The sequence below is a fragment of the Felis catus genome, chromosome A3 (genome assembly GCF_018350175.1).
Source record: "Felis catus isolate Fca126 chromosome A3, F.catus_Fca126_mat1.0, whole genome shotgun sequence".
Lineage (NCBI taxonomy): Eukaryota > Metazoa > Chordata > Mammalia > Carnivora > Felidae > Felis > Felis catus.
Genome location: NC_058370.1, coordinates 75,715,701 through 75,736,225, shown reverse-complemented (window position 1 = coordinate 75,736,225; position 20,525 = coordinate 75,715,701). Strand labels below are relative to the sequence as shown.

The window sequence follows — 20,525 nt, the reverse complement described above, 5'->3', positions numbered from 1 at the left end:
TTTTGTTTAAAGCGTTTTTCAGCTCCTCGTGACTGTTCCTGAGTCCCTTGATCTCTGTAGCAAGAGATTCTCTGCTGTCCTGTATACTGTTTTCAAGCCCAGTGATTAATTTTATGACTATTATTCTAAATTCACTTTCTGTTATATTATTTAAATCCTTTTTGATCAGCTCATTAGCTGTTGTTATTTCCTGGAGATTCTTCTGAGGGGAATTCTTCCGTTTGGTCATTTTGGATAGTCCCTGGAGTGGTGAGGACCTGCAGGGCACTTCCCCTGTGCTGTGGTGTATAACTGGAGTTGGTGGGCAGGGCTGCAGTCAGACCTGATGTCTGCCCCCAGCCCACCACTGGGGCCACAATCAGACTGGTGTGTGCCTTCTCTTCCCCTCTCCTAGGGGCGGGATTCACTGTGGGGTGGCATGGCCCGTCTGGGCTTCTTGCACACTGCCAGGCTTGTGGTGCTGGGGATCTGGTGTATTAGCTGGGGTGGGTAGGCAAGGTGCACGGGGGCAGGAGGGGCAGGCTTAGATCGCTTCTCCTTGGGTGATCCACTTCAGGAGGGGCCCTGTGGCAGCGGGAGGGAGTCAGATCTGCTGCCGGAGCTTTGGCTCCGCAGAAGCACAGAGTTGGGTGTTGTGTGGAGCGAGCAAGTTCCCTGGCAGTAACTGGTTCCCTTTGGGATTTTGGCTGGGGGATGGGCGAGGGAGATGGCGCTGGCGAGCACCTTTGTTCCCCACCAAACTGAGCTCTGTAGTCCGGGGGCTCAGCAGCTCTCCCTCCCTTTGCCCTCCAGCCTTCCTGCTTCCCGAGCAGAGCTGTTAATTTATGACTTCCCAGACGCTAAGTCGTGCTTGCTGTCGGAACACAGTCCGTCAGGCCCCTCCGCTTTTGCCAGCCAGACTCTGGGGCTCTGGGGCTCTGCAGGCTGCCCCTCAGCCCTGGCTCCCTCCCGCCAGTCCGTGGAGCGCGCACTGCCTCTCCGCCCTTCCTACCCTCTTCCATGGGCCTCTCATCTGCGCTCTGCTCAGGAGACTCCGTTCTGCTAATCCTCTCGCGGTTTTCTGGGTTATTTAGGCAGGTGTAGGTGGAATCTAAGTGATCAGCAGGACGCGCGGTGAGCCCAGTGTCCTCCGACGCCGCCATCTTCCGACCTCTCCCTACATTGTTAGTTTTAATTTGCCAACTTGTATGCCATTGTATAGATAGACCACAATTTGTTTATCCATTCACTAGTCCATAGGGACAGTATTTAAATTTGAGTTTCTTTAAATGTAGGTTTTTATTTCTCTTGAGGAAATGCTTCTGAGCTGAACTACCGTGCCATGTGGTAAGTGTATATGTAATTCTGTGTGAAATCACCTATTTTCTAAAGTGTTGTACCATTTTATGTTTGGAACTTCAGAGAATGAAAATTCCAGTTGCTCCACGCCATTTCGGATAACACTAGATGTTTTCAGCCCTTTAAATTTCAGCCATGATAATGGGTGTAGAGTAGTTTTAATTTGCATTTTCCTGACTGTAATGATGTTGCACATCTTTTGTTACTGGTTTACATATCTCTTTTTGGAACTGCCTATTCAAATATTTTTAGCAAGTTAAATACAGTAAAATTTACTTGCTCTAAGTTCCGTGAATTTAGACAAAGGCATGGGTTTGTAGAACCTGTTCCAGAATCAATATATAAAAGGGTTGTATCACTGTAAAAATATATTCACACATGAAAATATTTTATCCACATAAAAATAACCCTCAAAATATTCCTTGGTTGTCTTTTTGAATTTTTTTTCAACTGGGTTGTTTGCTTTCTTATTTTTGAGCTATGGAAGATAAAATATGTATATTCTTAGATATTAGTTTCACAGCTGAAATAAGTATTGTAAATGCTAGCCTTTTAATTTCCTTACTAGTGGCTTTTAAAGAGAAGTTTAAATTTTGAAACAAATTAATGCGGTTTTTATCTTTTAAGATTTACATACTATTTAAGAATATTTGCCTAATCAGACTTTGCAAAAATAATGTCCTATGTGTTCCAACAAAAGTTTTTATAGTTTTAACAGTGTTTTAGAATATGATTTAGAGGTTGTTTTTTGTTTGTTTGTTTGTTTTTGTTCTGTTTTGTTTTTTTGGGGGGGTACAGAGTCTGACATAAGATAAAGATAATTTTTTTTTCAAATGGATAACAATCCAATTGCCGTGTTTCAGTCATAGAGGGAAAGCTTTCACTACTTTATCATTAAATAGATGTTGGTTATTTTTGCTTGATAGATGTTTTTGGTTTTCCTAGTTTTCTGAGACTTTATCATAAATGGGTTTATAATTTTGATAAATGCTTTCTCTGCATCAGTTGAAATTATAATATGACTTTTCTCCTTTATTCTGTTAATGGGGTAAATTAAATTGATTTGGTTTTCTTATGCCAAACTGACCTTTCACTGCATGGATAAATTCCACTTGGCTGGATTCAATTTGCTATTACTTTGCTAAGAATATTTGAATCTATATTCATGAGGAAGTTAGTTTAAAATTTTTTTTTTCTTATACTGTCTTTGCCTGTTTTTGGTGTTAGGATAATGCTGACCTAATAAATAAGTCAGAGAATATTCTCTTTTTTATGAAAGATTTTTTTGTAGGATTGGTTTATCTCTTAAATATTAGATAGAGTATTCTAGTAAAGCTATCTGAGTTTAGGGTTAACATTGTGCCCAGGTTTATTCATTGTGAACGTCTTTAATATATTCTCTAATATATTAACAGGCAATTGAGATTTGTATTTGTTTTTGAATGAGTTTTAGTAATAGAGTCTTTTAAAAGTGTTGTTATGGTCTAAAAATATAATTAGGTCAATTTGGTTGATCGTGATATTCAGATCTTGTATTCTCCTACTAAATTTCTGTCTAATTATTTTTTAAATTATTGAGAAAAGAGTGTTGCGATTTTCAGTAACAATGGCAGTTTTATTTATTCTTCAGTTCTGTTCTGCTCATGTACTTTGATACACAATTATTGAGGGTATACACATTTACAATTATTTATTTATGAATAATAACGGTTTTAACATTATAAAATGTTTCCTTCTCCTTTGTAATATTCCTTTTTCTGAGATCTACTTGGAGTGATATTTATGAAGCCATTTCAGCTTTCTCATGATCAGAGTTTGTATCATATATTATTTCATATTCTTTTAATTTTACTTATATGTATGTTTTTAATTTAAAGCATGATTCCTGCAATAGCATATAGATGGTCTTGCTTTTTTTTAATGCAGTTAAAAATTTTAAAAAGTTAAAAATTAAAAAATGCAGTGAATATACATTTTTATTTGCAGTATTTAGGCCATTTTTATTTAATGTAATTATCAATACATAGGAGTTGAAGTCTATTGTCTTGCTACTCGTTTTCTATATATTCCATCTATTCCTTCTTCTTTTTCTCTTCTTGTCTTCTATTATTTTTACTATTCAATTTTGCCTTCACTATTGGACTATTATTACTATTCTTTGTTTCCATTTTAGTGACTTTTTTAATAGAAATGTATTTGACATATAACACATGTAAATTTAATGTGTTCTTTTAGTAATTTCTCTCATGCTTACAATAAATAATAAATTATCCAGGATCCCCTAAATCATATTATTCTGCCATATTCCATATATTATTTAGAGGATAATATTATTTCGAGGATAGTGTGACAAAATTTTGGCAACATTCTTTCAGAACCCTCTTCCATCTTTTGTGCGATCATCATACTTTCTACTTCTATATATGTTATAAAACACATGTTATATTGTTATTTTTCCTTTAAATGGTTAATTACCTTTTAAGGAAATTGAATAAACAGTTATCTTCTGTTTCTCATGCATTTACCAGAACTCTTCATTCCTTTCATAGAACTAATTTGCATCTGCTATCATTTGCTTCACACTTGAACTTCCTTTAACATTTCTAATAGTACAGGTCTGCTGGACACATAATTTGTTTATTTTGCCTTTGAAAGATTTTCACAAGATTAACGGACCCTTTAGAGAGGTTTTGTTGAGTTTGTGTTGGCATAGTTTTTTATCGCTTTAAGAATATTGTTTGATTGACTTCTCCTTGGTTTGTTCCCAACAAGAAGTTTGCAATCATTTTGCACTTTTTTCCCCCTGTTTGTAATGTGTCTGTTTTCCTCTGCCTGTTTTCCAAATTTTTTTTGTCATGGGTTTTTACCTTTTATCTGTTCCTTTTTCATATTTTGTTATTTTTCTTAGTATAATGTGTTGATATTATTATGATAACAGAATAAAACTCCCTCCATTAAAAAAAAATCAACAAATCCAATATTATAGCATGACCTTAAATTCCTCAAACAAAAAAAAAATGGATCTCCGTTTGCCCTTTCTCAGTGGAATTATCTGCTACAGTGACCATTTCAACAAGAGTAAGAGAGCCAAGCCTCAAAATAGCTTTTCATCTTTTGGAAATACATTCCTTTAACCACTTTGACTCTTATGAACAACAATCAGCAGCTGGATAGCCAGTATTTCTTATTGATTCCAAACTCATTGAGCTTTCTTAAAATGCATGGAATTTTTAGGTTGAAAAAGAAAATGAATACTATTATTTCAATAAATATATTTCCAGTGGCTCAGAGTATTTTAAATCTGTTTGTACAAGATAAGTAGTATGATTTGAAAGGCTTCACAAAATCACTTCACCTAAATGACAGTTTTAGTAGTAGTAGCTTGTCGCTATATATTGAGTATATCAATGACACCCATATTTCTTACTCGTGGTGCTCCTAGTAATGCATGACATACACAGTATGTGTCTAGTCTCATTACTTTGGGTTAAATAGGTGGAAAACTGCCACCTTCACAGTACAGCAGAGAGGAAAAGCTATCCTATTAATGACTCATTAATTTTTAAGTAGCCCATTGGGTTATAAAGAATTGGAGTCAACTGCTTAAAAGTTGCCTATATTGCCTGAGACTGAGAAGGAGTTATACAGTTTGGGAAAAGACCTAATTCAGAGAGGAGTGTGAGAAATGTTATATGTATTACTTTCCTCTTGGTGTTGTCACTTTCAGTGGCTTAAAACAACACAAATTTATTCTCTTGAAGTTTTGGAGGTCAGAAATCCGAAGTCATTTCCACTGGGCTGAAGTCAAGGTGTCAGTAGGGCAGGTTCCTTTTGGAGGCTCTGAGGGGAGAATCTGTTTCCTTCCGTTCTCTAGCTTCGGGAGGACTCCTGTATGCTGGGGCTCATGACCATACCAATCTCCTGTCCAGTCATCACATCTCCTACACCTCTTCTACCATCAGATTCCCTCTCATTTTTTTTAATTGTATTTATTTTTGAGAGAGAAAGATGCAGAGTGCGAGCAGGGGAGGGGCAGAGAGAGGGGGAGACACAGAATATGAAGCAGGTTCCAGGCTCAGAGCTGTTGAGCTGTCAGCACAGAGCCCAACACGGGGCTCCAACTCACAAACTGTGACATCATGACCTGAGCTGAAGTTGGGCACTTAACCAACTGAGCTACCCAGGCACCCCCCTCTTCATTCTTTTATAGACACTTATAGTTACATTTAGGGCCTAACAAGATACTCCATGATAATCTTTGCAATATTCTTAACTTGAATCATATCAGCAAAGGCCCTGTTGCTATGCCAGGTAACATTCACAAGTTCCAAGGTTTAGAACCCAGAAGTCTTTGGAGGCCATGATTCAGCCTACCACAGTAGAGTTCTATCTTTGTCTAAATATGCTAGGATTTTTCTTCCATCAAAAAAAAAAAAAAAAAAAAAAACTTCTCTATATAGAATGACTTGTGATCATTTAATAGTTAAAGTAAGTATGGTCCCCAAAACACTTTTTAATTTGTGCTATTTATAATTAAAGAGTAGTTAGTCATGCTTTTCATAAAACATGATCTTAATTTATCAAAGTAAAATTGGCATTTTACTGACATGTCTATTCTCACCTCTTGCTTAAGTAGTTTTCCCACTTTTCTGTGTCATTCCCAATTGAAACCAATTATATTGTATCAAGGGGCCCACCTTACTCCAGTAATGGTCTCATCCTAATACAACTAATTGCATCTGCAAGGGCCTTATTTCCAAATAAGATCACATTCTGAAGTAGTGTGGGTTAGGACTTCAATATATGAATTTGGGGGGACATAATTCAACTCATAACCAACTGTGAGGTGGAAAACCATTGACTTAAACCATGCCTTCTCCTTCATAGATGAGAGAATGGAGCCCAGACAGGTTTGGGGTCCAGGCAAAGATCATACAGTGATAAAGGTTGAGCTGAGATAACAACTCAAGACTCCTAATTCCCATTCCGGGGCCCTTTCCATATTACTTGAATTGATTCTGTTTTGGATAATTAAGGATAGAAATGTGACATTTCTTGGCTGATTTCAGTTGAATGTGTAATCTAGATATGCATGTTTTAAAAAGTAGCAGAGACTGAGTTTAACATTTTCTGACAAGATTTTCAGCCCAAGAGAACATTTGTGAGATTGCTTCTTAAAAGGCATCTTGGCAGCTCATCCCTTCTCAATTGTAATTCTAAAGAAATTGCCCATCAATTTTATATATGCCCTTATTTGTACCAAACAACTTTATCATGTCAGAGGCAACAATGATTAATTTATGTGCACTGTACTCAATAAGTCATCAGGGGAGGATCTTACCCTTTTCTGCATTTACAGTATTTCTGGAAAGTGCCCACCTCACTAAAACTTTCACAGGTTCAATGAAATTTCTATTATAACAACAATTTCGCAGCTTACATGCATAATCCTGAGAGTGATCTTCAGAAATCATCAGAAACCTTGGCACAGAATGTAGACAGTTAATAAAGATTTAAAATAATTTTCATGTGACTAGATATTACTTTGAGAGGCCAAGGAAGTGGCATCAACATTATTTAGGTTCCTTCCAACATCACTTGTCTTTCAATGACAGTCAGAAAACCAAGACATTTATTTATATAGCTCAAAGTTTGTGTTGGTTTGTAAGTTACAATGCTCATTCTGCAACTAGTTAGTTCTGTTCAGAACAACTAGGATTGTGCCTGGAGCTATTAAGTACTTTCCATAGAAGCAACATAGTCTTGAGCAAAGTGAGAAAATTTCAGTTGGTGATTAGACCATAGAAGTATCTGCTGACCCTCATAGTAGCTCCCTTCCCACTTCATGTTCATTATAAATGAAACCAGGAGCATAGAGAACTGAGAATACCTTGTATTGCTCAGTGCCATTGGGAACCAAGGATGCACTGAGACTCAGGCTAATTAAAGTGTTTACTTTTTCTCTAGGGTAGCCACATTTTTCTCATCAAACTGTAAAATTAGATTCGATTTCTTATCATAAGTTAGCTACGGGAGAACGGCAAGAAATCTGGACAACTGCAGAACTCTCTATCATTATAGATTTACATTTAGGATAACCCCATCTGAATTCACTTACGTCAGTCACTGCAGAAATTGTTAAATACATTTGCTTTCAGTTTTTAAGAGATGATATAATTATAAGCACAGGCTAGACTACTCATTAAAAATAAAATACAGAGGCGCCTGGGTGGCTCAGTCGGTTAAGCATCCAACTTCAGCTCAGGTCACGAACTTGCAGTTTGTGAGTTTGAGCCCCGCATCGGGCTCTGTGCTGACAGCTCAGAACCTGGAACCTGCTTCAGATTCTGTGTCTCCCTCTCACTCTGCCCCTCCTCTGCTCACACTCTGTCTCTCTCTCTCTCTCAAAGATAAATAAAGATTAAATTTTTTTTAAAAATAAAATACAGATACTACTTTTCAAGTCAGAAAAATAAGCACTTTTTTAAAAAGTTAAGTTCAAATGTTCCCTTAATATCTTGAACCTTTAAGTACTAAAAATGATTAAATATTTAAAACCAAACTTTGATGATTTTTCACTTTGTTAATACAGAAAATTGGATTTTTCATGAGGCAGTGTTTGCTGCTTGGGGATAATAATGTAACAAATAAATATTTTAATAGAGAAGATAGAGAATGTTTATACACAAACACTCTCAAGTCAATTAAATGTCATAAAAACAAACAGCATTAAAAAAAATAACACCTTACATTTTTAGAATATCTGAGATTAAATTATGAAAATGTAGGTGTGCCTAGGTGAGTTACTTAGGTAAGCATCTGACTTCTGCTTAGGTCGTGGTAGTGGGTTTGAACCCCGCAAAGGGCTCTGTGCTGACAGCCTGGAGCCTGCTTCAGATTCTGTGTCTCCCTCTCTCTCTGCCCCTCCCTGACTCATGCTCTCTCTCAAAAATAAAAAAATAAAACATTAAAAAATTTTTCCTAAATAAATAATGAAAATGTAGAAAGGCAAATCTTTTCATACCTAGCACTGCATTCTTTTCTCATTCATTGTTTTTGTCCACAATAATAATTTTTCTTTTTCATTTTTCTTGGTTTTTAAACTTTCATAGAACACCAAATAGGTGTGAATACTAAAATGACAATTATGCTTGCCAATAAATCACATTTACAAAATATGCCAGAAGTGTTCATTTTCTTCTGAAAGTCCTTTGACTGTCTTGCATTCTTTAGGAAACCTTTTTTCTACTATTGCCCCCAAATGGGAAATAGCCAAAAAACCTGCTGAATAATTTCCTAATGAAGTTTCTTTGCATATAGTTTGTATAAACAAAAGTGTGAATGCTGTAAAAGAAGTAAAGTGTTACTGAGCAGTATTCCCTAGACATTTTCTAAAAGATTTAAAACTGCAAGGGGACATAAAATCACTCAAAATCACATTCTTAGGAATATGCGGAAGCTAACTTTCTTTCCAAAACTCATGAATTCAAAATTTCCCCTGATGATTTTTGAAAACCGCAACTACTGTAGTAGAGAAACAGTGGAAAATTGGAAAAGAGTGGGAAAACTTGGGGAATTTACTAAAAGTGTGCTTGAGTGTGACCTTGGCTGAATGTCGCCACATAAAAGGAGTTAATTCCCTTGACAACTCTGTAGTTGTTTTCTTTCTACCAACTGAGGATGTGATATAACCCCAATTGTTTTTAACGTAGAAATTTGAACTGCCTCATTAATGTCTCATTAGACATTACAGGGTCAGGTTCCTCTAATCACCTCTTCCATCTGACCATTGCTTTCGGCTGAGAGGTGGTAGGGGCAATGTCAACGTAAACCATCATTGCCATAATAATTTGAGATAGGTAGCATTATCATTCTTTTTTTTTTGCAACTATTTTTTCACTGCTATAACATTATTCTTCAAAAACATTCCATTTTCCATCAGCAAACTCTGATTCCTTTAAAAAAATAATCTCACAAGACACATTTTATTTTTTCTTTTCCAATGTAACTTCAGGAAGCCTTATATTTTAGAAAATAATTATGTTGTTTCTTAGTAAATCTTAGCTACTTCTTTCACCATTAATATGCAGACAGGCTTGCTGGAGAGTGTAATGTTTTATTTACCTTGCTCCCATCACTTGACACTCAGACATTCATGTAAATGTTGGCACTTGGCAAGGTGGACACAGAGTGCACAAGGGAAGTGATAAGGAAAATAAGAGAAAATTAGATTAAAAAAGAAGAAAATTGCTTCCTTCAACACTGAATGCCCTTGAGGGTGTTGGAGCTGTTATCAGATTGAGAAGGGGATTTCTTAAAGTTCTGTTTTTGATTTCACCTTACCTTGAAGAATGAAAAATGTGAAAGTGTGTATCATTCTAGACACTGAAAATTTTCTTAGTATGTTTGATTGCAAGTACTAAAGCTCATGTGAAATGATTTAAACTTAATAGGGAAATTTATTTAAAGATATAGGGGATGTTTCAATGAACGAAAATACAGAGATATAATGGGGCTTTCTCTCATGTTTAAGTATTTTTATTAATTTAACATCGTATCCTGGAAATCACTCCAAATCAGATCATGTGGATCTTTCCAATTATTTTCACATTAGTGTATTTCTTTATTGTAAGATACCTGTCATAGTGCTTGTACCTAGGCTCCTGTGGATGAGCATTAATATTTTTCCAATATTTGCTTTTACATATAATATCATTGCAAATAACTTTGTGCATACATGATTCCATAATGTGGGGTATATACTTAGGATGAGCTTTTAGGAGTAAGACAGGGTAATTTTGTATTAATTGCCAAATTCCCTGCCATGGGTGTGGTCCACTTCTCTGCACTCTCTTGGCAACAAATTACTACTGCTTTCCTCACAGCCTTGCTGACTGTGTGATCTGTAGCTTTAAATTTTTTGAAAATTTCAAGAGAAATGGTATCTGAGTCTAATTTTACTCTGTGCATTTTATTATGAGTAAAGTTGTATATGTTTTTACATGTTAATGACTATAAATCTTACTTTGTGAATTATATCTTCATGAGGATTGACTTTTTGAGCAGAATTTTTGATTTGGGGCTTGGTTTTATTATTTTATTTTCTTTTTAAAAATCTCATATATTAAGTAAATTAGCTTTTTCATCTACTTTTTATGTTATATTGGCTGAAAATATTTTTCTCTCTGTTTTCTTTTGACTTTGCTTATGCCTTCTTTTCCCTATGAAAAAGACCGTTTTAATTGTTTCAATTAGCCATCTGTTCTTTTATTGCTTCTGGATTTTAACAGAATATTAAAATGCCTTTCCCATCCAGGTTATAAATTACTATTTTTTTTTGCTTTACATTAAAAAAAATTATATTTTTCTATGCTAAAAACAGAACCTGAGATCTACTCTCTCAATAAAATTTAAAATGTACAATACAGTGTTTTGAACTATAGGTTAAAATTATTGCATAGCACACACATGTCTAGAGCTTATTCATCTTGCTTAACTGAAACTTTATGCCATTCTTCCACTCTCCTATGAATTTGACTATTTTAAATATCTCATATAAGTAGAATCATGCTTTGCATTTATATCTCAGATACATTTGGAAATTACTCTAGGGAATGGCATCAGATGTGGATTCATTCTTACCTTTGTCTAGTTGGCTCTTTAAGTTTTCAAACTTTACATATTTTAAAAACCACTATATTCCTAACTTATGTATGAGATGCTTCCTTTATTGTGTATTAAAATGCCATATAAACATTGATTTGCATGTGCTACTATGCTTTTAATTATAGAGGATTTGTATCATATTAATTAGCTAACCTTTTATTGCTCTTGTTTCTTTGAATTTTTAGATATAATTGGAAGCTTATTTTCCATGTAAACTTATTTTTCATATAAACTTCAGAAGTAACTTGTCTAAGCTCTGACATTGGTATTTTTATTGAAATGGCATTAAATTGATTGATTACTTAGGAGGAACCAACATCTTCAGTGAGCCATCTTTTCCAAAAACAGTAATTGCCTCTCCATTTGTGCAGGTTATTGCTTGAATTTTTAAGTTTTCACCAGCAGGTTTTCACATTTCTTATTACATTTATCTAAGTATTTTAGCCATTTATAACTAATATAAGATAAAAAATATTTTCTCCTCACTTATAATCTTTAAATTTTTGTTTTTTATATGTATTAAATGTGTTGATTTTTGTCTGTTTATTTTATATTCTGCCACCATGCTGAATTATTTTATCATTTGTATTATACTTATCACTGATTCTCTTGAGTTGTCCAAGAATACTGTGTATTAGTTTTGTGTGTGTGTGTGTGTGTGTGTGTGTGTGTGTGTGTGGTTGTTGTTGTTGTTTTAGTAACTGTGATATAGTAATTTATAGAAATATATATTTGCTCATTCAAATTATTCAGATATAGCTGATCCTCACCCACAGTTCCTGAAATTGCTTCAAAGCCATAAAGGTGAAATGGGCATCTTGTTATTAATGAAGGTGACCTTTGAACCCCACCTAAAGGTGGGGACTGGTTGCCAGGGGTATCAGCTCTGTGATTAGAGATTTGGAAATTTTGGTCCCTCCCTGGAAATCAGGGGTAGAAGAAGGGCTGGAGGTTGAATCAGCCAATGGCCAATGACTTAGTCAATCATGACTATGTAATGGAGCCTCCATAAAGAAACAAGAAGACAGCCTTTGGTCCCTTTTTGGAGAGCTTCCATGCTCAGAAAACCAGAATGCTTCCACATGCCATGGAGCCAGTCCCCAAGCTCTACAATAGCAGAAGCTCCTTTATTTAGGATGTTGCTCTATGGATCTCTCCATCTGGCTATTGATTCATAACCTTTATCATACCCTTTAATAACCTGGCATTCGTAAGTGTTTCCTCAAGTTCTGTAAGCTGATCTTGCAAATTAATTGAACCTAAGGAGAGGTTGTTGAAACCTCTAATCTGTAGCCAGTTGGTCAGAAACACAGGTAAAAGACAGAGCTTTGTGACTGGTGTCTGACATTGGGGGGTGGAGAGCAATCTGTAAGACTAAATGTTTAACCTGTGGAATCTGATGCTATTTCTGGGTAGTGTCAGAATTGAATTCAATTCTCAGCTGGTGTCTGAGAATTGCTTGGTCTTGTATGTTGGGGCAACTTTCTGACATTGGAATTGGATCCAGAAACCCTAAAAGAGTAACTTTGTGACATCTCACAATAACCACTTATCATGGCCAGAAGTTATTGAGTCTTGACTCCACTGGCAATTCTGGTCATGGCTGGGATCACTGATACATCTGCAGTTGCCTTGTCAAATTAAGTAGCTCTGCTTCTGGGAACTGGCCAGAAGTTAGCTGCAACTAAAATAGGGGTGTGTAGATAATGTGTCACTCATGCAACACATTCAGCTAGGGTTGTTCGCATGGTAACTCAGTGGAGTTCCAAAAGTGTAAACAAAAGTGTGCAAAGTGTCTTGAGGCCTGGCTTCAGAACTGATGTCATGTTGCTTCCCCTACATTTGATTTACTTGCCAAAGAGATAAAAAGTCCAGTCCAGCTTACAGGATGAAGAAATAGTTTCCATCTTTTGATGGAAGTAGCTGAAAAATGACATTGCAAATTGCAAAGAGGCACGAATTTGGGGAAGAGAATAATTTATGGCCATTTTTTTTGCATTCTGTTACAGTCTGCCCGTCTGCCATGGTGTTTCACATTCCTCTCACATGTGAAATGTGCTTCTGTTGTACTCAAGGATTCCCAAAAGACTCATTTAATTATGGCATCAGGTACAAAGCCCAGAACTGTATGACCCATATTATGTCCAGACAAATCTCTCCATATTTTAGAGATCTATTAACTAAAAAGACAAGTTATCTGCCCCTTTCCCACCCCACCCAATATGCAGTGGTGAGATGCGGATTGCATAGCCAGAAAATATATTGCAGTTGTCAAAGAGCCACACGAGAAGCATGCACAGTCACTGCTCTGTTGCAATTCTGAAATTTCACTGGATAAACATTGCTGCCCTGATCCATGGAGAAGAAATGCTCCTCAGTTAGTGTCCATTTCCGCTCTGTGGAAATGGTTCCTTGGTCCATTGTTTTCTACTAACCCCTGGGGATCCCTTTGTTCTCCATGGCTCTTGACTTTACCATCTAGACTCTTGATTTCAACTTATGTAATGTCCTTCGTTTTTTTGTATGAGATGGACTATTTTGGCAGCTAAGCAGCTTTCTACCCATAGAAATTTGGGAGCTTAAAAAATATCTTGCAGTTTGAAAAATCTCAATAAATTTGGTATAAGTTGCAACATATTCTGTAATACATATCTTTGGAAAACTGGTTTCCTATGACTCTAACTTCATTCAACAAAAGCCAGACTCAAAGTTAATTTTTTAAATTTTTTTTTAAAATTTTTTTAACGTTTATTTATTTTTGAGACAGAGAGACAGAGCATGAACAGGGGAGGGGCAGAGAGAGAGGGAGACACAGAATCTGAAACGGGCTCCAGGCTCTGAGCTGTCAGCACAGAGCCCGACGCGGGGCTCGAACTCATGGACGGTGAAATCATGACCTAAGCGGAAGTTGGACGCTTAACCGACTGAGCCACCCAGGCACCCCTCAAAGTTAATTTTAAAATATGCTTGTTTTTCTAGACTTAGAGTTGTTCTGGATTTGTCAGAATACTATGCGACAGTATTTTTAAGATTCTTACATCTTTGTCAAGCTGAGGGCGTCTACCAAACTACCTTTCTAAATCACTCTGCAGTCTTAAAAATAAATCACACCTATGATTTGAACTATGTCATAGGCCCCTGATTCACCTTTTTAATTTTGGTTTAATTGGATGTTATTTGGAGAACCAGACACTGGACTACTGGGATGCATCAAATGATTGCCACAAAGACCAGTTGGTCTTTGGAAGATGATTCATCAGCATTATCCTATCAAGTGAGGTTTTAAACATTATCTCGACTTCTGCATATCTATAAGTTAGAGTTGGGGGAGTGATACTTGGATGTCTATAGGAAAAAGCTCAGAGATATAGGGAAAGTAGTACTTGAAGGTAACAAGCAAAAAATAAACTAGAGACTGGCCAGAGCAAAATGTTTTGTCTGTCTAATAAATAATCCTGTGCAACTTTAAATTGAGCGAAGGTGAGGAATCAGATATAAATAGGGATAGGATATAAATAAGTAAGAAAAAGAATGTGTAGGGTAAGAAAGAAAAGGCGTTGGTAATTTTATACAAATGTGATTAGCATTTATTTACATTTTTTTTTTTTACTTTTCCATTTAGCTCCTACCTTTGAAACACTTCCCATTTTCTTCATTACATAAATCATGTCGTGAAGGGGCAGGAATAAATTTAGTAAGAAAATTATGTTAGGGTGAAATTTGGATTGCCATTCTGCAAAACAGAAGTGAGTCTTCCTCTTAAATGTGAGGTAAATTTTCTTAAGGGATGGGGAATGGAAACAGAAAGGTTGACAATGCGTAGCATAGAGAAGCCAGGACAATTTAATGAAGAGTCCACTATTAGGATAAATGCATAGTCAAATAGTTAAGGAAAGAGAGAGATCTTACTGTCTTAAGAGAGGTGAAAAAGAATAACTTGTTATTTGTCAAAAGTGATAAGAGAAATAAGGCAACTAACCATAAATAATTTCAGAGAATAAAGATAATCCGAATACAGATTAATTCAGGAAGAAGTTAAAACTTAGAAGCAAGATTACAATTCCAATAATGTAAGTAGGAGGGAAAACTTTGAGTGATTTACAGATCAAGTGGCTCAATGGCCAAGAGAAAAATTCTGATTACCTATGACAAACTGCATTTTCCTTGGTATTTCATGTCAGGTGAGATAGAATTTAAATTAAAAGTATGAAGGAACAGAAGTCATTCATTCTTGTGTATATAATTAATAACAAAAATAACATTTTAAAAGTCTTCTGTGATGAACAGCATTGCCACAGATATCAAAGCAAGAACCATTAGAAATACACAAAAAATAGGCAAAATTAGAACTTCATCATAAAAATACAGTTGCAGATGATATTCTTGTGTGACTAACTAGAATTATGGGTGTAAAACACATTTTTTTTTTGTCCTACAGAGTCACTTCCTCTTTTTGACTTTTTATGGAATGTCCGGAAGAAATCTCATATTCTGTGACAACAAAAATTCTAAAAGAAATCAGAACCAATACAGAATTCATTCTCTGAATACTACATAGTTAATTAAGCAACAAAAATACAAGACAGGTTCAAAATTTCATCATGCGGATGACTGACTATAGTTCAGTTCAACAAACATTTTGTAACTATTTGTCATATGCTAGACACTGTGATAGGTGCTAGAGATTCAAAGAAGATTGACAAATATTTAAAGATGAAGTAAAGGCTAAGATAATTTGTTATCCATGAAAACAATGAACTGTTAATGAATTACTTTGAAGGATTGAGAGTAATTCCATAATAGGAAATTGGAAATTCAGTCCATTAGGATGGAGGACTTCATACTAGTTAGCTATAAATAAAACAAATGCTAACACAAGTCTCTGCTTTTAATAATCTAACATCCACAGGTCATCTTCCCATGTAAACACTTCTAAAAATGTCTCCTGTATAATACAGTAGCTACTGTCCATGTAGCTTAAAAAGGTGTTTATCCACTCTGCAAAGGGAAGAGACCCCAAGTCTATCACCTCTGAGCAATAGCCATCCTTCCTCTAGTCCTGCAACAACCCTGACAGTAAATCTGTGGACTAAAACAAATTTTCTTCACCCTTACTTTATCTTTAAATATATACTTATAAATACGTAACTATTATCTATTATTTCAGGCAAAAAGACTAAGGAAATAAAACGAGAACTAGTTAAAACAACTAGACATTTGCCAATTCCATCAAGGAAATAAATACAGGGATAGGCTACAGTGCTCACTTCTAATAATGTTTTTTGCAGTGGTGTTCTGTAAGTGGCCTTCTTTGGGAATTTCTGATTACCTCCTGGAATATTTATTTGGTATTTGGTTAGCATTTGTCCAGCACCCCAGTTTCTTGAGGGTTCTTTGCTCATAATGGTAAGTCAACTTTATTAGTAGAGATCTGAACTTTTATTTATCTTTAATACTGAACCTAGACTTTCAAGGTAAAGTTACAAGGGGTTTCCCCTACTTCTTTATTCTCCTAGTTTCTCTGAAACTATGTTTCATCTTGGTAGCAGTGAAAATTATTGCAAACCAACACAGAAATTCCTTTTTTAACTGTTTCACCCAGGGTCATGAAGTCATAAAGCACAAAAAAGGTTAGGTGAGAATCTCAACTTTCAATTCAGTGCAGCTACTTTGTTCTCTGGTAGAATTCGTTAAAACATTTCTTTATTTTTTTTAATATTTATTGTTGAGAGAGAGACAGTGTGAGCAGGGAAGGGGCAGAGAGAGAGAAGGAGACACAGAATCTGAAGCAGGCTTTATGCTCTGAGCTGTCAGCACAGAGCTGGACGTAGGGCTCGAACTCATGAACTGTGAGATCATAACCTGGGCCGAAGTTGGATGCTTAACTGACTGAGCCACCCAGGTGCTCCCCCATCTCCAATTTTTTTTTTTAATACTAACTCCTATGAGTACAGCCCAAAGTAAAAGACAACAAGGAAGTTTTGTGAATAATTACTTGAGTAATAATAGTTGCTCTTCATGCTTTCATCCCTAAAGTCCAGAGCCTTTAAAATTTGACTATGGAAGGAAAAGCTGCTAGATAACACATCCTGAATCAATGCCCTAACCTTGAAAAGTATTGTCTTCACACATAGCACCATAATGGAATATTCAATATCTGCTTCCAGATTATGGTGTAAGTGGTAGGAAGAAAGCATACTATATGGACTTAGTATCTTTCTCTGACTTATTCTTTCTCTGAAAAGTTATTCCCTTGGTCAGAAGAAATATTTTATGAAATACAATGATGACATACATGATATTTAGTAATCAAGCAATCCTCTCTCAAGTTCAGTAGCTCCTATTGCTATCATTGGGTTCTCAACAGAAACATTAGACATTTCATTGGGGTAATGGCAAAGTCCAATGTTGTAGAGCCCATGCAAGCCTGACCTGACTTGTCAACTTGCCAATGTATTTATGAGTCCACTGATGGAACAGAGGTGTGAATGTTAAAGAAGAATGTCTGAAACATGTACAAAAGCCATCTTGTTTTCTTGATTAGAGGAAATATCCTCTGAAAGGAGGCTCTTTTAAGACCACTCACAAGGGGCACAAATTTTCTTATTCTCTGGGTTCATTTTTAGTGCTCTAGACTCATTTGTGCATTCTTTTCCCAAATTTCTTAGTCACATTGCTTCCAAGCCCTTATTCTGTCCCCATTAAGTGACTGGTAGTTTAGCCATTGTCCATTTAGAAGTATAGGTCCTTACCTCAGGCTATTTTGATTTCCCATTAAAATGACACATACTGCATAGTTATTCCCACAGGCAGGATTTCTCTTCTTCACTTTTCTTCAGGGCATTTGTGTTTAGGAAATAATGCTAAAAAGATCCCCTCTTGGTTGGTGCTTGCATACTGCGCAGCCTTATCTGTAAACCAGAGTTAAAATGTTTTTTTCTTATCAATTAACAGTACTTAGGGAATTCTGGGTGAGGGGCCAAAGAGAAGGTCAGTTGTAGGATAGCTGTTATCATGTTAAAAAGATGGACAAGTTCCTTGTGCCATTCAGGGCCTGATCAAATTTTTCAGGGACAAGCACAGAAAGTGCTTCTGGGCATCTTCAGTGATGTGGCAGATGGATCTGCTAATGCCCAATTTACAGTAAGGACTTGGATAGCCCAGTCCATAGGTCCTCCATGGTAAGACATTTAGAATTCACTACTTACAAATGTAAAGATATATGTTGGTTTTCAGATGGTGATGATGTACTTATTGAAGAGGGCACAGCTTTGCTACAAAATGTTAGATGACTTCAGAGCCAACTGTTCTATCAGGGATTCACATCAATATAAATAATTTCAGTCTAATGCTTTGAATATCATTGGGCTAAAATATCACTGAAACAAGAGTCTGAGACACTTCTGATGTGGCCATCTAAGCCTTTTCATGCATGAGTCTTGACACAATCTACAAATTTTCAAAGATCTATTACTTTTAAAAAATATTAGTGTTTTGCAAAATACATGTCTGTAAAGGAGTATTATCCAAAACATGCAAAAAGAAATCTTAAAATTCAATAATAAGAAAAATAACAACCCAATTTAAAAATGGACAAAAACCAGGGCACCTAGGTGGCTCAGTCTGGTAAGCACCTGACTCCATGATCTCACCATTCATGAGATTGAGCCCTGCATTGGGCTCTGTGCTAGTGATAAGGAGGCTGCTTGGGACTCCCTCTCTCCCTGCTCCTCCCCTGTTCACACTCTCTCACTCAAAATAAGTAAGTAAACGCTTTTCAAAAATGAGCAAGGACATTAAGAGACACCTCACCAAAAAAGATATACAGGTGGCAAATAACTATATTGAAAGATACTCCTTTTAGTTTTGTTGACTGTTTTTCCTTTGCCATACAGAACTTTTTATTTTTCTTTAATTTGTTTTATTTTTATTTAAAAATATTTTTAAATGTTTATTTTTGAGAGAGAGAGAGAGAGAGAGAGAGAGAGAGAGAGAGAGAGAGAGAGAGAGAGAGAGAATGAGTGGGGGAGGGACTGAGAAAGAGGGAGACAGAGAATCCCAACAGGCTCTGTGTTGTCAGTGCAGAGCCCCACACAGGGCTGGAAATTGAGAGCCGTGAGATCATGACCTGAACCGAAATCAAGAGCTGGACGCTTAACCAGCTGAGCCACCCAGTTGCCCCCAGAAGACTTTTATTTTGATGAAATCCCAATAGTTTATTTTTGGCTTTTGTTTCCCTTGCCTTAGGAGACAATGTCAATGTGATATCAAAGAAGTTTTGCCTGTGTTCTCCTCTAGGATTTTATGGTTTCAGGTCTCACATTTAAGTCTTTAATCTATTTTGAATTTATTTTTATGTATGGTGCAAGAAACTGGTTCAGTTTCATTCTTTTGCATATAGCTGTCCAGTTTCCCCAACACCATTTGTTGAAGAGGTTGTTTTTCCTATTGCATATTCTTACCTCCTTTGTCGAAGATTAATTGACCATATAATTGTGGGTTCATTTCTGGGTTTTCTATTCCGTTTCATTGATCTATGTGTCTATTTTTGTGATAGTACCATACTGTTTTGATCAGTAAAGGTTTGCAATACAACTTGAAATCCGGAATTGTGATGCCTCCAGCTTTGTTTTTAAAGGTAACTTTGTCTATTTAGGGTCTTTTGTGGTTCCATACATTCTAGCTACTAACAAGAATTTAAATGAAACCTAAAACCCAAAACAAAATAAGAAACAAACAAATAAGAACCTTCCTGACCACATGTCATCGGTAAATTAAAACAACAATGAGATACCACTACATACCCATCAAAATGGCTAAAATCAAAATCCAGACACCAATGACACCAAATGCTGGTAAGGATGTGAAGCAACAGGAACTCTCATTCTTTGCTGGTGGGAGTGCAAAATGGTTCAGCCATATTGGAAGACAGTATGAAGGTTTCTTACAAAACTACACACTCTCTACCCTATGGTCCAGCAGTCATACTACTTGTGAAGACTTATGTCCACAGAAAAATTTACATATGGAAGTTTATAGGAGCTTTATTCATAACTGTCAAAACTTAGAAGTAACACAGACATCTTTCAGTAGGTGAATGGATAAATAAAATATAGTACATCCAGACAATGGAATATTATTCTTACTAAAAATAAATGGGCTATTAAACCATGAAAAGAAATTATAGAAAACTTAAATGCATATTACTAGGGAAAGGAATGCTACATATGTGTGATTCCAACTATATGACATTCTTAAAAAGGCAAAACTATGGAGACAGCAAAAGGATTTGTGGTTGCAAGGGGTTGGATGGAGGGGAAGGATTGAATAGGTTAAGTACAGAGGATTTTGAAGACAGTGAATATACTATGGTGATACCTTAATGATGTACATATATCATTATATATTTCTCCAAACCCATAGAACATATAACCAGGAGTAAACTCTAATGTAAACTATAGACTTTGAGTGATTATGATGTGTCAACGTAGGTAGTAAATGTATTACTCGACTGTGAGGGG

At 36.0% G+C, this 20,525-nt stretch overlaps 1 long non-coding RNA gene across 1 annotated transcript in view; it reads left to right on the top strand.

The window, feature by feature from the left end:
* The first annotated feature begins 1,081 nt into the window (after positions 1-1,081).
* LOC123384468 overlaps positions 1,082-20,525 on the top strand; it is a 126,245-nt gene continuing 106,801 nt past the window's right edge. The window contains exons 1-2 of the long non-coding RNA XR_006595584.1: positions 1,082-1,163; positions 1,275-1,326. This is a non-coding gene — a long non-coding RNA (uncharacterized LOC123384468). The remainder of the gene's footprint in view (positions 1,164-1,274; positions 1,327-20,525) is intronic.